General features: G+C 38.1%; 1 long non-coding RNA gene across 2 annotated transcripts; it reads left to right on the top strand.

Annotated features, from left to right (window-relative positions):
- Positions 1–6,468: 6,468 nt before the first annotated feature.
- On the top strand, positions 6,469–11,538 carry LOC132302918 (uncharacterized). Of its 2 annotated transcripts, XR_009480984.1 has the most exons (3): positions 6,469–9,653; positions 9,734–10,584; positions 10,688–11,538. It is a non-coding gene; the product is annotated as an uncharacterized LOC132302918 (long non-coding RNA). The 2 variants fall into 2 exon arrangements; XR_009480983.1 differs by having other exon boundaries at positions 9,734–11,538.
- Positions 11,539–16,998: the final 5,460 nt, after the last annotated feature.

The following is a 16,998-nucleotide window of genomic DNA, read 5'->3' as shown; positions in this document are numbered from 1 at the left end:
TACGATTGAAGGGCTGGAAGGGAAAGATAGACCAGACTTTCATAGAGCGGAACCTATAGAGGAGCTAGAAGAGGTCATCCTTGGTGACGGTGAGCCCGAGAAAAAAGTGAGTATAGGGTCTTTACTCCCCCCAGGTATCAAAGATAAACTTACTCAATTCCTCAGGAAGAATCGAGACGTATTTACATGGGTCCATGAAGACATGCCGGGTATAGACCCTACTATCATGGAGCACCGCTTAAATGTAAATCCTGACTTTAAACCTGTCAGACAAAAGAGGAGGACTTTCGTTCCAGAAAGGAATCAGGCTATATCAGAAGAGGTGGAAAAGCTCTTAAAAGTCGACTTTATTCAAGAGGTGTACTACCCCGACTGGCTGGAAAATGTGGTCTTAGTGAAGAAGGCAAATGGAAAGTGGAGGCTATGTGTGGATTTCACCGACCTTAACAAAGCTTGCCCGAATGATAGCTTTCCTCTCCCAAGAATCGATATGCTCGTTGAGGGAACGGCTGGACACGAACTATTAAGTTTCATGGATGCATATTCTGGATACAACCAGATATCTATGTACACCTCAGATAGAGAAAAAATGGCCTTCATCACTGATAGAGGTTTGTACTGTTACAAAGTAATGCTGTTTGGGCTCAAGAACGCTGGTGCAACATACCAAAGGCTAGTGAATGCAATGTTTAAGCATCAAATTGGTAGAAACATGGAGGTATATGTTGATGACATGTTAGTGAAAAGCTTAAAAGCTGAAGACCATTTGACTGACCTGCAGGAGACCTTCGAGGTACTTAGGAGGCATAAGATGAAACTCAACCCCAGCAAGTGTGCCTTTGGGGTTTCCTTAGGAAAGTTCTTGGGATATATGGTAAGCAGAAGAGGAATTGAGGCCAATCCAGAGAAGATCCGAGCAGTCATTGACATGAGATCGACAAGATTAACCAAGGATCTACAATGACTAACAGGGAAGATTCCTGCCTTGAGTAGGCTAATCTCTCGGTCAACTGACAGGTGTCTACCTTTCTTTCGTGTGCTAAGGAATGCATTTGAATGGACCCCAGAGTGTGAGCAGGCGTTCAAAGAACTAAAGCAATACTTTAGTTCTCCCCCACTACTGTCTCGAACCATACCGGGAGAGGAACTATACATATACCTTGCAATCTCCACGACAGCTGTCAGTTCAGCTCTGATACGAGAAGAAGAAGGGGTCCAAAGGCCAGTATACTTCGTGAGCAGAGCATTTAAGGGTGCGGAGGAAAGATATCCAAGGATGAAACAGTTGGCCTTTGCTTTAATTGTGTCCGCCAGGAAACTGAGACCATACTTTCAAGCGCATACGATAGTGGTCCTAACAGATCAACCCCTTCGACAGGTCCTACACAAGCCAGAAAGCTCTGGTCGACTGATGAAGTGGTCAGTAGAGTTAGAAGAGTTCGACATTCAGTATAAGCCAAGAACAGCAGTAAAGGCTTAGGTGTTGGCTGATTTCTTAACTGAGTTTACCCCTCCAGAAGAGGAGAAACAACCCCAATTTTTGACAGAACTAGGTTTAAGTGAGCAGATGGGCCCAGAAGTAGTCTGGGACTTGTTCGTGGATGGATCATCTAATGTTCAGGTTAGCGGAGCCGGGCTTGTTCTTGTCTCCCCAGAGGGAGAAAGTATACAGTACACACTTCGGTTTGGTTTTAACGCAACCAACAACAAAGTAGAGTACGAAGCCTTGATAGCAGGATTAAAAGTGGCAAATGCCCTAGGGGTTGAGCAATTATACCGACTCCGAGCTGGTCGTTGGACAAGTTCAAGCGGAATATGAGGCACGAGACGAGGAGATGAAGAGTTACCTACAAAAGGTGAAGGAATTAAAGAATCACTTCCAAAGATTCTCAATTCATCAAATACCACGAGAAGAGAATGGGAAAGCAGACGCTTTAGCCCGGCTAGCTACTGCATTAAACCTGAGATCAATAAGAATATACCACTGGAATATTTGGACGAACCATCTATATCTCAAGAGAGACAAATTGAAGTGCAACAAGCGATATTGAGTATGGAATGGGCAGATCCTATCATCAGATATATCAAGGATGGGGTGCTACCAACAAACCGAGCAGAAGCTCGAAAGGTCAAGATGCGGGCAGCTAGGTATACGCTTATCAAAGGGGTGCTCAACAAGAGAAACTTCTCCATGCCGTATTTACGATGCGTTTCTAGTGAGGAAGCTGACTACATTTTAAGGGAGATCCACCTAGGAGTTTGTGGAAACCATGCTGGGGGTAGGTCACTTGCTAACAAGGCCATCCGACTAGGATACTATTGGCCCACCATGAAGAAAGATGCACTTGACTTCGTTCAAAAGTGCGACAAGTGTCAACGATTTGCCAACATCTCGAGACAACCGTCAGAGGAGATGACTCCCATGTCAAGACCATACCTCTTTCCCCCTTAAAAGAATGAAGGGTCAGCTTCATCTTCTTCCCTCGATAAAAAGATGAGGGGTTAACTACTTCCCTTGTTAAAGGGTGAGCTGAGTGAAACTCATATTAATCTACTTCCCCTGTTAAAGGGTGACCTGGGTGAAGCTCGTATTAATCTACTTCCCTTGTTAAAGGGTGAGATAAGTGAAGCTCATAGTAATCTACTTCCCTCATAAAAAGATGAGGGGTTAACTACTTCCCTTGTTAAAGGGTGAGCTGAGTGAAGCTCATAGTAATCTACTTCCCTTGTAAAAAGATGAGGGGTTAACTACTTTCCTTGTTAAAGGGTGAGCTGAGTGAAGCTCATAGTAATCTACTTCCCCTGTTAAAGGGTGACCTGGGTGAAGCTCGTATTAATCTACTTCCCCTGTTAAAGGGTGACCTGGGTGAAGCTCGTATTAATCTACTTCCCTTGTTAAAGGGTGAGATGAGTGAAGCTCATTGTAATCTACTTCCCTCGTTAAAAGGTGAGCTGGGTGAAGCTCATAGTAATTTACTTCCCCTGTTAAAGGGTGAGCTGAGTAAAGCTCGTATTCATCTACTTACCTTATTACGAGTGACGTGAAACTCGTCCTAATCTACTTTCCTTATTAAAGGGATGAGCCGACTAAAGATGTCAATAAAATCAAGTATAAAATAACGGTAGCATGCCAGCAGGGCAGCTTGCCAAATAATGGGAGCATGCCAGCAGAGCAGCTTGCCAAATAACGGCAGCATGCCAATAGGACAGCTTACCAAATAAAAGCAGTATGCCAGCAGGGCAACTTGCCAAATAACGGCAGCATGCCAGTAGGACAGCTTACCAAATAAAAGCAGTATGCCAGCAGGGCAGCTTGCCAAATAAAGGCAGCATGCCAGCAGAGCAGCTTGCCAAATAACGGCAGCATGCTAGTAGGACAGCTAACCAAATAAAGACAGTATACCAGCAGGGCAGCTTGCTAAATAAAGGCAGCATGCTAGCAGAGCAGCTTGCCAAATAACGGCAGCATGCCAGTAGGATAGCTTACCAAATAAAGGCAACATGCCAGCAGGGCAGTTTGCCAAATAAAGGCAGCATGCCAGCAGGGCAGCTTGCCAAATAACGACAGCATGCTAGCATAATAGCTTGCCAAATAAAGGCAGCATGCCAGCAGGGCAGCTTGCCAAATAAAAGCAGCATGCCTGCCAAGGCAACTTGACAAATAACGGCAGCATGCCAGCAGGACAGCTTGCCACGGCAGCATGGCATGGCAGCTTGCCACATAACGGTAGACTACCAGCATGGCAGCTTGCCACATATACGAGCTGCCAATGTGGCACTACGACAAATATACAAGCTTGCCAATATACGACAAATATACGAGCTTGCCACATATACGAGCTGCCAATGTGATACTATGACCCCCGACTGTATTCGCGAAATGACAATATAAGTCAGGCTAATGGACAAGGCTCTGCAATTCTAACTATATGTTGTTGTGTGATATTTTGGAATTAACGTTCCGATGGTTTGACAAGCAATCCTCCGGAACGGGGGGCAACAGATGGATGTATAATTTAAATATCCATAATTAAGGGAAGATTACTAAATTAACGCACTATTGAGATAGGCTCTGCAGATTACGATAAGGATTACAGATTGAGATAGGCTTTACAGATTACGATAAGGATTAAAGATTGTGATAAGGATTAAAGATTACGATGAGGATTAAGTCTACAGATTACAATAAGGTAATTCTACGTGACATCTTAACCTAAGCCTTATAAAAAAGGTGGGGGAATCAATGTTTTGAGATACGCAATAAACCCTAACTCAATTTCTCGATTTCTCGAGGGAGATTATCATTCACATTGACTTGTTCGTCGGAGCCTACTCCACCGGTAACACACCGATGTTCGTTGGATCACTTTTTCTTCTCTTTATTCAGGAAGTCAGATCAGATCCAGGTTGCGCAGAATCCATCATCAACATTAACAAAATACAACTCTAAAATAGAAACCTAACATGTCAAACACTTCGAGCATTAAACTCAATTTTTGATAAATTAAACTAAAAGCCTAAGTCAGCTTAGAGAAAGTACTTTTTATTTTTCCATTTGGTACCGTACATGATTCCCATGTTTGAAAGAAAATTAACCCAACTAGAAATTTTTATTAGAACCTTATTCCCTTCATTCCAAAATAAATGTTTAAAGTATTGTAAGTCGCAATTCTTAAAGTGAACGTCTATTTTGGAATGGGGGACAGACGGAGTAACATAAATCATGTATAAAAATTATTGAAAATTTACACGTAATAGTATGAAAGTATCTTATTATTAAATACTCCATTCTTTGCTTTGAATGAAGGAAAGAAATAATATAAAGAGATGAAAAGGTTAAAAGAATAAAAAAGAGAACATGTAGTGAAAAAATCCAAAGACATGTTTAGTTCAGTTTTGTCAAAAAGTTTGTATAAAATTTTGAAAAAACCAAAATTAATTTACACAGTATTTTGTATTCGTATCCTTTCTAACTTCGTTTGTAGTAAACTTTTTAAAGAAACTATCAACTAAACAAAATTTTGAATTTTTTTTTTTATTCTAGTTTTTTTTGAACAAAATGCTAATTTTAGAAGAAAGAAAAGAAAAGAAGGAAACTGCCTACTGCAAAATTGAAGAACTTTAAAAGTATTCATTTGTACCTTTACTATCTAATTTTAGAGGCAGATGAAATATCACTATGTCACAAAATCTGAGTTTATTTTAGTATTGTAATAACAATTTTTTACTACTATATTTTGTTGCAGATTACCCCTTTGGTGAAATTCCGTTCATAACTAACCGTTGGCACATAATATATTATTAAAGGGCCGTAATACCATTATGAGAATGAAAAGACTCTAATGGCCCTTGTTGCCACAATTACACTCATATCTATTATTACACCTAAACACACCCCTTACGACTGAAGGCCTTCTGTCTATCTGTGTGTGTGTATATATATATACATATATATAGTTATAAATTACTCTGATATATATACTGTTCATATATACTGTTCATCGATATTCTTCATGCTTTTAATATAATATATAATATATATACATATATATATATATATATATAAACAGGAGGGAGATAAACAGGAGGGAGAGACTCTCTTCTCATCTCTCCCTCCTGTTTATATATATATATATATATATATATCCTTCATGTGTTGTGTCCGAACAATAGAAGAATTTCCAAAAAAAAGTGTTTGCCGAAGAAGAAATAGTTGGCGGCATCGGATTCGGCAAAAACGATAGTTGTTGTAGCCACAATCACAGTACTACCTGGTATTCGGCTGATACCTTAATTGTTCGTCGTCGGCATCGCTGTGTCTAGTGCTTGTGGATTTTGACCCACCCGAGACACAACCCAACTGGATTGCAGAGGGTTCAACCTTGACAATTTTGTAGAGTTCTCTGTGATGAAGAGAATTCCCAAATTAAATTGCCCCTTTTGTAAACTCAACTAATTAGGGTAAGAGGTTTCCGGGCTTTGTAGCAAGAGAGATCGCTATGATTTCACAGCTAGGGTTTTAGTGGTTGCGAGAAAGATTTATAGAGCTCTCCAATGGAGCAGGTACGGTTTACAACGCCGTGAACCAAGGGTTGGGTCGGTTATGTGTCAGGAAAATACATAGTGTGCTGTCACTCTCTAATTGGGTCTTCATAATATACTTTACACGTCAGAAATTTAAGTATTAAACATTGAAATCGTGTCCTTTATTTAAAGTTAAAGTTGTCTTTTTGTTTTTGGGGCATCAGAAGGTGACGTGACCGGCTAAAATGCAATAAAAACTTAGCTGAGGGTTTTCTTTTTTTTGTAATTCAAGAGGGCTTCTTGCCATACTTCAATAATTTAAGGGGTTTTATTCCAATTTACCCTACAGTAGTTCAAAATTTTCGTATTGTACGTCATGTGTTTAAAAACTCCAAAAAAATATTATTATCACTGTATCATAATCGAATCAACCAAATCCTATATAGTACCAAACTAGATTTTTGACCGATGAGGTCACCATTTGACTGGTGGGTTGTTTTTAGGCAAATAATTTCAGCCTCCCCAATCGCCTCCATCTATATTCTTGTTCTCAACTCTGAACTTGCCCTCTCTCTCTCTCTCTCTCTCTCTCTCTCTCTATCTCCAACTTCAAACTACAAAATCTACAAGAATCAGAAGTTCAAAACCCATTTATTTCAGTTTATCTATCTGAATCAAAAGTTCAAACCCTATTACCAATATCAAAACCCATATCGGCATTGTTATGAATTTGTCAAAGTTGTCTTTCAAGTTGTCCTGTTTTTTAGGCATTTTGTTAGTTTATTTTATTGTTGTAGATCATGTGTTAGTGGTCTAGAGTTTGTTGCTATTTTTCAGTCTAGTTCAGTTGATGTATTGCCTATTTAAAGGCCATTAGTTAATTGAATAATATGTGCTCAAAATATATCTTTTCTCTAATTTGATTACTTTGATTCTAAATTGTTTTTTGGTCTTTGTACTTATCTGATTAGCCTTCGATTTGTAACAGTGGTATCAGAGCCACCGAGAATGAAAAAGTGAGTTTGAGAGTGCAGCAGCAACAAATTCATTTATTGCAGTAGCAGTTCTTTCATGGCTTCTGAAAGCTTTGTGAAACCAAGTATTCCACGCTTTGATGGTCACTATGACCATTGGAGCATGCTAATGGAGAATTTCATGCGCTCTAAAGAGTATTGGCAGGTGATTATTTCTGGAGTAGCAGAATCAGCAGCCGGTACAGTGTTGACGGATGCGCAGAAGACAGAGGTTGAAGCACTGAAGCTGAAGGATTTGAAGGCAAAGAACTATTTTTTTTTAGGTAATTGATCGTTCTATCTTGGAGACAATTCTTTGCAAAGACACTTCTAAGCAGATTTGGGACTCCATGAAAAAGAAGTACCACGGGACAACAAAGGCAAAGCGAGCACAACTCCAAGCTCTTCGTGCTGATTTTGAGACTTTACACATGAAGACTGGAGAGTCGGTGGCAGATTACTTCTCGAAGACTTTGGCAATCGCAAATAAGATGCGGATTCATGGCGAAAAGTTAGAAGACATCACTATCAGTGAGAAGATTCTTCATTCAATGACAGCTAAATTCAACTATGTTGTTTGTTCGATTAAAGAATCTAATGATACAACAGGACTTTCCATTGATGAATTGCAGAGTTCTTTGTTAGTTCATGAGCAGAAAATTAATCGGCAAGATAAGGAGGAACAAGCTTTACAAGCCTCATCTAATAATTCTTTCTTGACATCAAAAGGAGGTGGTTGAGGAAGAGGAAGGGGCAGAAACAACAATGATGGTAGATACTCACATCAGAGATTTGAAGATAATCAGTTTTCTAACTCTCAAGGAAGAGGAAGAGGTTATGACAACAATGATGGTAGATACTCACATCAAAGATTTGAAGATAATCAGTTTTCTAACTCTCAAGGAAAAAGAAAAGGTCATGACACTAATCATTCAACTTCTTTCAAGCCAAAATTGTTAGATAAATCAAAAGTCGAATGCTTCAGGTGTCATAGGTATGACCATTACAAGTCTGAATGTCGAACTAATTTAAATAGAAATGGTGGTGTAAAATCTAATTTTGCAGAAAGGAAGAAAAAGTGTCTTTATTGATGGCTTGTCATGTGAAGGAGGAAAACCAGAAGAATTTGTGGTACTTAGACACAGGTTGCAGCAACCATATGTGCGGAGACAAGTCTGTCTTCTCTGATTTGGATGAATTTTTTCGTGATTCTGTGAAGTTTGGTGATAATTCTAGAGTATCTGTCATGGGCAAAGGAAATGTAAAAATCCACACCAAAGAAAACTCCAATCAGATTATTTCTAACATTTTCTTTATTCCAGATTTGAAACACAACTTGCTAAGTATTGGTCAGATCCAAGAGAAGGGATATGAGATTTCTATCAAAGATGGAGTCTGTCGCATTCAAGATGAAAAGTTGGGCTTAATTGCTTAAGTCAACATGACGACAAACCGGATGTTTCCGTTGTATCTTGATAACACCACCCAGTCATGTTTTTCTATGAGATTGAAGAACGAGGCATGGCTAGGGAATTTTCACTATGGACATCTGAATTTTGGTGGTTTAAAGACACTACATCAGAAGAACATGGTGATGGGCCTTCCGCAACTTCAGCACCTTTCTCAAATTTGTGAAGAATGTGTTGTTGGTAAACAACATTGTGATCATTTTCCGAAAGGAAAATCATGGAGAGCGAAAAAGGTGTTGGAGCTGGTACATTCTGATATATGCGGACCCATTAATCCGACATCGAATGGTGGTAAATGTTGTTTTATAACATTCATTGATGATTATAGTCGAAAAACATGGGCTTATTTTTTATAGGAGAAGTTTGAAACATTTTCAGCTTTCAAAAATTTCAAGGCACTGGTCGAAAAAGAAGCGGGCTTGTCTATAAAGATTCTTTATAGCGATCGTGGTGGAGAATACAACTCACAAGAATTTGTAAATTTTTGTGAGGCTCATGGAATTCAAAAGCAACTGGCAGCGGCTTATACACCACAGCAAAATGGTGTTTCAGAGAGGAAGAATCGTACAATCTTGAACATGGTGTGGACTATTTTGGCAAGAAGCAGGATCCTAAGATGTTTCTGGCCCGAAGCTGTCAATTGGAGCATTCATGTATTGAATAGGAGCCCCACGCTTGCTGTTCAAAATGTGACGCCTAAAAAAGCTTGGAATGGATGAAGACCAAGTGTTGAACATTTCAGAATTTTTGGGTGTATTGCATATGCTCATGTTCCAGATGAAAAGAGAAAAAAGTTAGATGACAAAGGCGAAAAATGCATTTTTCTTGGTATTAGTGATCATTCAAAAGCTTACAAATTGTATAATCCTATCACCAAGAAAATTGTCATTAGCAGCGATGTCGTATTTGATGAAGATAAAATTTGGTCTTGGAGCAGAAATGGCGTTGGACAGTCAATACAAACAGACTTTGATGGTGAAAATGAAGAGGAAACACAACAGCCTCATCAACAACAAGCTCCAGTAATTACTCTTAAAGATACTCAAAACGAAGTTTCTACAGTATCTGAAACTACATCAGCAACAGCAGAACATGATGAACAGGTTGATGCTATAGTAGGTTCACATTATCAACGTGTTAGACGAAGGTCAGCATGGATGTCAAACTATGAGGTAATATGAATTGATTATTCTGAGGATACACTTACCTATTTTGTCCTGTTTTCAGACTGTGATCCAGCAACTTTCGAAGAGGCTATCAAAGAATCAAAGCGGCAAAAAGCTATGGACACTGAAATTATGGCCATCGAAAGAAACAACACTTGGGAGTTGACGAAGCTTCCAAAAGGGTTAAAGACCATTGGTGTGAAGTGGGTGTACAAGACAAAACTGAAGGAGAATGGTGAAGTTGACAAATACAAGGCATGCTTGGTAGCCAAGGGCTACAAGCAAGAGTTCGGCATCGACTATAAAGAGGTTTCTGCACCAGTTGCATGACATGACACAATCAGATTGGTGATTGCATTGGCAGCTCAAAACTCATGGCCTATCTTCCAGTTGGATGTGAAATCAGCATTTCTACATGGAGACTTACAAGAAGAGATATTTGTTGATCAACCTCCTAGTTATGTGAAGCTAGGTAATGAGCATAAGGTATATAAGTTGAAAAAGGCTCTATATGGGCTGAAACAAGCTCCGAGAGCTTGGTATAGCCGTATAGATGCTTATTTTCTGAAGGAAGGTTTTAGAAGATGTCCGTATAAGCATACACTTTTATTAAAATTGAAGATAGAGGAAAGATGCTTTTTATGTGCTTATATGTAGATAATTTAATTTACACTGGCAATGATAGGGCTATGTTTGAAAAATTTAAGAAATCCATGATGGTTGAATTTGATATGTCTAATTTTGGAATGTTGCATTATTTTCTTAGCATTGAAGTGGTTCAATCTGCTGCTGAAATTTTTATTTCTCAAAAGAAATATGTGGAAGAAATTTTAGATAGGTTTCAGATGAAGAATTGCAATTCAGTGAGTACACCAACTGAGTTTGGTTTGAAGCTAAATAAAGATCATGAAGGTAAGAAGGTCGATAGCACTCTTTGCAAGCATATTGTGGGAAGTTTAATGTATTTAACTTCAACAAGGCTAGATATAATGTATTCCGTGACTCTCATCAACAGGTACATGGAGAATCCCACAGAGATACATCTTCTCGCTGCCAAGAGGATACTTCGGTACTTGCAAGGTACTATGGAATTTGGGTTGTTTTACAAGAAGGGAGAAAAGTCAGACTTGATTGGCTTTACTGACAGCGATTATGCAGGGGATCAAGATGATAAAAGAAGCACTTCAGGCTATGTTTTTATCCTTGGTTCAGGGGCTATTTCATGGTCATCAAAGAAGCAGCCAATCGTCACTTTATCAACCACTGAAGCTGAATTTGTTGCTACAACCTCATGTGCATGCCAAGCTATATGGTTGAAGAAAATTCTTGAAGAGCTTAATTTCAAGAGATAAGGGCCTACTGCAATTTTTTGTGACAACAACTCAGCAATCAAACTCTCAAAAAATCCTGTTTTGCATGGAAGAAGTAAGCACATAGATGTGAAGTTTCATTTTTTAAGAGATCTCACAAAGGATGGAACAATTGAGCTCATTTACTGCAGAAGTGAAGATCAGGTTGTAGACATATTCACAAAGCCCCTCAAATTGCCATCATTTCTGAAGTTAAGAGATTTAATGGGTGTTTGTATGCTAGATATTTGAGGGAGCTAATTTTTTTTTTTTACCTGTGTATTAAATGGAATGATTGAAAACATCAGTTTAAGGGAGGGTTTGTTATGAATTTGTCAAAGTTGTCTTTCAAGTTGTCCTGTTTTTTAGGCATTTTGTTAGTTTATTTTATTATTGCAGATCATGTGTTAGTGGTCTAGAGTTTGTTGCGATTTTTCAGTCTAGTTCAGTTGATGTATTGCCTATTTAAAGGCCATTAGTTAATTTAATAATATGTGCTCAAAATATATCTTTTCTCTACTTGGATTACTTTGATTCTAAATTGTTTTTTGGTCTTTGTACTTATCTGATTAGCCTTCAATTTGTAACATGCATATCATTTCAGATTGTTCAAAACCCATATCTTTCAGTTTCCATCGTCTGCTGCTCCAGTTTGGGTTCGCCGTTCGCAAGCTTTAGCAGCTGGCCCACTGTCTCTCAACTCTCTTGCCCCTCCCCGCTGGCTCGCTGTCTCTCTATTCTCATTCACAGTTCGCTAGTCTCTATCTCTATCTTCGCCATATTTCCAGCGATCTCGCACCTCTCCATTTGGATGACTGAACGAGAAGTGAATTCTGATGGTGGAGGTTAGTGGCAATTTATTGTTCTAGGTTTGAATTTATGATTATATATAATATGAATGTTCGTGCATATACACACGAAATATCTTGTTTTATATATATGTGTGTATGTGTGAATGTACACATTTCACACACAAAATCTTTTCCTCTGAGGTTGTTTACCTAATCGAGCGGAGCTCTGACATTCATGGGGAAGCTGGAGCCGGGCTCGGACATTTTTGTGAACCAACCCCTGCTATGAGCACCTATACATGGCCAGTCAAGACTGACCATTTGTCTACAAAGTGTGTTACTGTCAATCAAGTCTAACACCAACCAGTCACGAGTGCATTCACTTGAGAGTTAAAGCAATTTGACAACGCCCCTTTTCTATCTGTTGTATTTGTTCTTCTTTGCCCTGTTCATTAATGTTCTCGTTTATACTATGAAGCAAACATTCACACATGCACAAGTCTTTGTTCAATTTGTCACTCCCAACAAGGGCAAGTTTGAGCTGATCCGTGGATTGCATGTGAAGTGTGCATGCATATGTGCCACTTCTAACAGAACCTCCCATGAGAAGGCCTTATTTGAGAACTCTAACTGCAACTACAGTAGGTTCTCTTTCTCACTTTATATGTCTTTATGTTCAAATATTAATTTTGTTTCCCAATCTTTAACTGTAGATTTGTCTGTTATCAATAATTAGATTTTTAGTCACATAGTGACCGTGTTTTATATATGTAGATTCGGGATAGTGTAGCTTTGGCCATCGACACCAAATCTCATTCAACATTTTGACATGCACATGTCTTTGTTCAATTTGTCACTCCCAACAAGGGCAAGTTTGAGCTGATCCGTGGATTGCATGTGAAGTGTGCATGCATATGTGCCACTTCTAACAGAACCTCCCATGAGAAGGCCTTATTGAGAACTCTAAATGCAATTTCAATAGGAGTCCAAAAGAAGGGTAGTTGTAAGGGTTCTCACGTTATCCCCAAAAAAAAAAGAAAAGAAAAAAAAAACAATTAGTTCAATGCCGCAATATGAGGTTACACTGTATGGTGAGGAAACTAGAAAGTGCGCAATAATTGAAGATTATTGGAAAATTGGTTGTAGACAAGAATGGGAGTGTCTGTTGTTGGTTCCTCTTAGCCCATATTACATCGAGCGTAAATTTAATGATTATTTTACCTGGGGGTTGTAGTTTGTAATTAAATCCCAGGCATCGATGCAACGCAAACATAGTGGAAGCCTTTTGTCTAAGTTAAACTTGGTGCCTATTTGGATTAGCTTCCAAAATGCCGCCCTTTGCTCCTTGGACTCAAAAGCCATTTTTCTTTTGTCCTTTAGCGTAGTTATAGTTGTTTTTCTATTTCATTTTTTGTTAGTTTTTTTCATTTCTTTTATTTTTAATGTTTTCCTTTTGTCCTTTATCGTAATTAGTTCATTTTATTTCTTTATTTCTATTTTTTAAAATCATTTTTGTCTTTTTTTTTTTTTTTTTATAATATATTTTAGGCTCCCTCGTCTTCTTCTTTGGAGGTAGCTCACTCCAATCTGGAGGTAGCTCTTGGGGTGGCAACTGCCACCCTTTTAGGCTCTCCTTGTCTTCTTGTTCCAGTCATGTGTGTTTCAATTAATTGAAACCACAATCACAATGAGGGTATTGAGTTCTTAATATTCATTAAATTCATATTACTGAGTAGAATATAAATTGTTTAACTCAATTGGTATGATTTGCAGGCGATGGATGAACCATCCGAGACGGATCCTCATGATCCGAATACTCCTCCGGATCCTTCTCAGGGTCCGAATACTCGGCGGATCCTCCTCATCTGAATACTCCTCCAGCAGATCTAATGACCGTTCCTGCTCCTGTGGCAGATCTAACGACCGTTCCTGCTCTTCTTCCGGCAGATCTGACGACCGCTCCTCCTCCTCTGGATCCCGCCAGGTATGAGTCCCTTGGAGGAGAGGAATTTTTGTAGGTTCTTAATCGTCTTTTACCACAAACCACCCAGTTACAAGGGTCGTTTGACCCCAAAACCCTAAGTATCACGTTTGGACTCATTTTCACTTTCAAGTGGAAGTAGCAGTTGGTTCTTCTTATGTCAAATGTAGGTAATTTTTGTTAAATCAAAGAAACGGGGTCTGTTGGTATGCATTTGAATAGTAGGTGTGTTCAAATTTATTGAATATTGTTAGAGAAAAAAAAAAAAAAAAAAAAAAAAAAAATTGCTAAATGCGGGATGTTGAAATTAAAATTATTTAATATTAGGTTTGATGTTATGTTAGAAACTTGTACAAAAGATGATGTTATGTTAAAAATATTAATATGTTGCAATTAAAATTATTTAAAATTAGGTTTGATGTTACGTTAGAAACTTGGTTTCACGGTATTAAAGGGATTGGGAAAAAAATTTACTCCGTATATGTCACCTTGAAAACTTGGTTGGGGGTATTAGTTCTCAAATATAATATTGTTAGCATATGATTTTTTTGGACCAAATTTGTCAGAATTCGACACAACGTGATTTTTGTTCATTTCTTTAAGATGTGCCATGTCAGCTTTCAAAAAAGTACGATTGGTCAAGAATCTATGCTTAAAATTCACTTCAGTTTCTTCAAATTTTCAAAAATAAAAAATACACAAAATTAAGAAGAAATTACACAAAATTAAGAAGAAATTGAGAATTTTGCAGGTCTTCCCTTGCACTCTCAACACCCCAAAAATGCAAGGTTACAGCCAGAGTTGGTTTGCATTTAATGCAAACTCAAGCAACTCGAATCAATTTTGACAAAAATTTATGAACTAAAATTCTTAAAAAGAAATGTTAAAATTGTTTTCTTTCTTCCCAATTTAAAACACAAATTAGGAGAATAAGCAAGGTCATAATAATGGAAATAACTATAGAATAATCTTAAATCAAGACAACCGGTTAAGGGTTAATTGAAAATCAATAATTATTCCAAGTTTACGACACAAATCTTTAACCACAGAGGATATCAATACCTCATCTCCAATGTCGTTCATGTAAAGGTTCAGTGATAACAAAGTCTTGCTTCTCTTGATGTATTCAGCAACATGGAAAGCACCTTTGGAGCTAATTGCGTTATTGCGAATGTCTAGAAGAATGCGTTTCCCTGGAAGAGCATGCATGCATGTTAAATTAACTGCAATACAAGGAAATGCAGTGTCCTTGCCCTGGTTTGGACATTGGTGTGCATGTATTATTAAGTAAACGCATTACTATTCAAACAAACGTGCGTGCACACACATATATACATGGCCCCATACATATAGAAGTTCAAACAATAAAGCATAGAATAGAAGCGTAACAACTACAATAACAGATTTAGCAAAAAGCAAACCTTTATGCGAAGATAAACCAGACATCAAAGCATGACTTCCTTCATCTCCAATAGAATTTCCATGCAAATGAAGTTCCTGAACACATAATTTAACTATAAGTCGCACAACCTATCAAAGGGAACAACAAAGTTTTATCTATTGCAAACACATCACTATACAAAATATCATTCTGTGACAGACAAGTAACATAAAAGATAAATGTATGTTTTATCTCTAGTTAGCCACAATGTCTATCACGCTTTATGAAGCCCCAATACTTAATAATGAAGAACATTTCTACTCACTAAAGAGGTTATTATTAAATATTCAGTTCTTCATCAAAACCTCCATGCAGTTTCATTTTTTTTTTTTTTTTTTCCCTAATTGCACACAGTTTCTTCACTTGCTAAAAACTGTCATAAGTTATCATTGAGGGAGGAGAAGGAAGCGGGAAGGTGTATTGTGAATGCAAATCGAAGCAGAAAGTAGAACTGAAGGGCAACAATTTCTTGCAGAAGAAAGATACTTGGTGGGCTCCACTGATCGGGGGCCTTAGAAAGTTCAGCAAAATCCTTCTTAATGATATTTTCTATTCTTCTCATATGTCATTTGCATCACGTATTTTAAATCAATCCGATTCTAGGACTGAAGCTCATATTCTGAAGATTTATATTGTCATACCAATAAAGAAATCACCAAAAAGCACAAGGAGGCCCAAGCAGGATAAGGGCAGTGTACAAGTAATTAAGATGCGCTCATTCTGAGTTAATTGAATTCTAGCTGCAATGGCTAATGAAATATGAAGATTCAAAAGTACTTAGGCACTTGTCCTCAAAAGTACTTTGGCAACAATAAAGATAAAGCCTTAAGTGATTAAAACTTCCTTGGGAGTTAAGACTCGTGAACCTTATAAAAGAGCCAAGAATATTAACAAATATTTCCCCATCATTCCTCAAAACAACACTAATTCTTATCCTAAAGACACCATAATAAAGATCTGATCAAAATGTATCAGCCTTGTAAGCCAAAGAAGGAAATAATAGTGGAGTATAACAAACAGGACATGAAGTGGTGATAGGAGAAAGTATTGAAATTTTAAAAGTTGACAATTCAAATATCCATCTTGATGTAATTGTTTACACCCTATTTTTTAGCCAATGACTAGTTGACACGTGGCGAGTTTTACATAAAACTTATCATATATCAATTCTATTTACACCATGATTATCAGCTACTTTCCAGTGGAAGATTGCCCTGGTCGATTCTAATGGAAAGGTATTATGATGTTCCAGTGGAAATCACTATCTTCTAAAGACTTTGGCTTCGATTACTTTCCAATGGAAAGTTGTTATGGCCGATTCCAATGGAAGGGTGATATGCAAATGTGGGTGTAATCATAAAGCAACACGTGGATTCATCTAAGAAAGCCATCTGGTAAAGCAACCACCTTGGAAAAGTTATGGGATACATGGCAGACAAGGAAACGAATGGTTACATGCAAGTGAAATGTCATGGGACACATGATAGCCAAGGAAGCTAGGTAGCGATTACATGTAAGTGGAAAGTCATGTGACACATGGCAGCTAAGGAAGCTAGCGAGCGATTACATACAAGTGGAAAGTCATGAGACACATGGCAGCCAAGGAAGCTAGTGAGCGATTACATGCAAGTGGAAAGTCATGAGACACGTGGTAGCCTAGGAAGCGAGCGATTACATACAAGTGGAAAGTCATGGGACACATGGCAGCCTAGGAAGTGACTGGTTACATGCAAGTGGAAAGTCATAGAACATATGGCAGCCTAG

This window comes from Cornus florida, unplaced genomic scaffold (genome assembly GCF_030987335.1).
Source record: "Cornus florida cultivar Cherokee Brave unplaced genomic scaffold, ASM3098733v1 CherokeeBrave_3.0.0_Hap2_Chr04, whole genome shotgun sequence".
NCBI lineage: Eukaryota > Viridiplantae > Streptophyta > Magnoliopsida > Cornales > Cornaceae > Cornus > Cornus florida.
The sequence above is the reverse complement of the archived record's forward strand: the minus strand, read 5'-3'. Positions and strand labels throughout refer to the sequence as shown.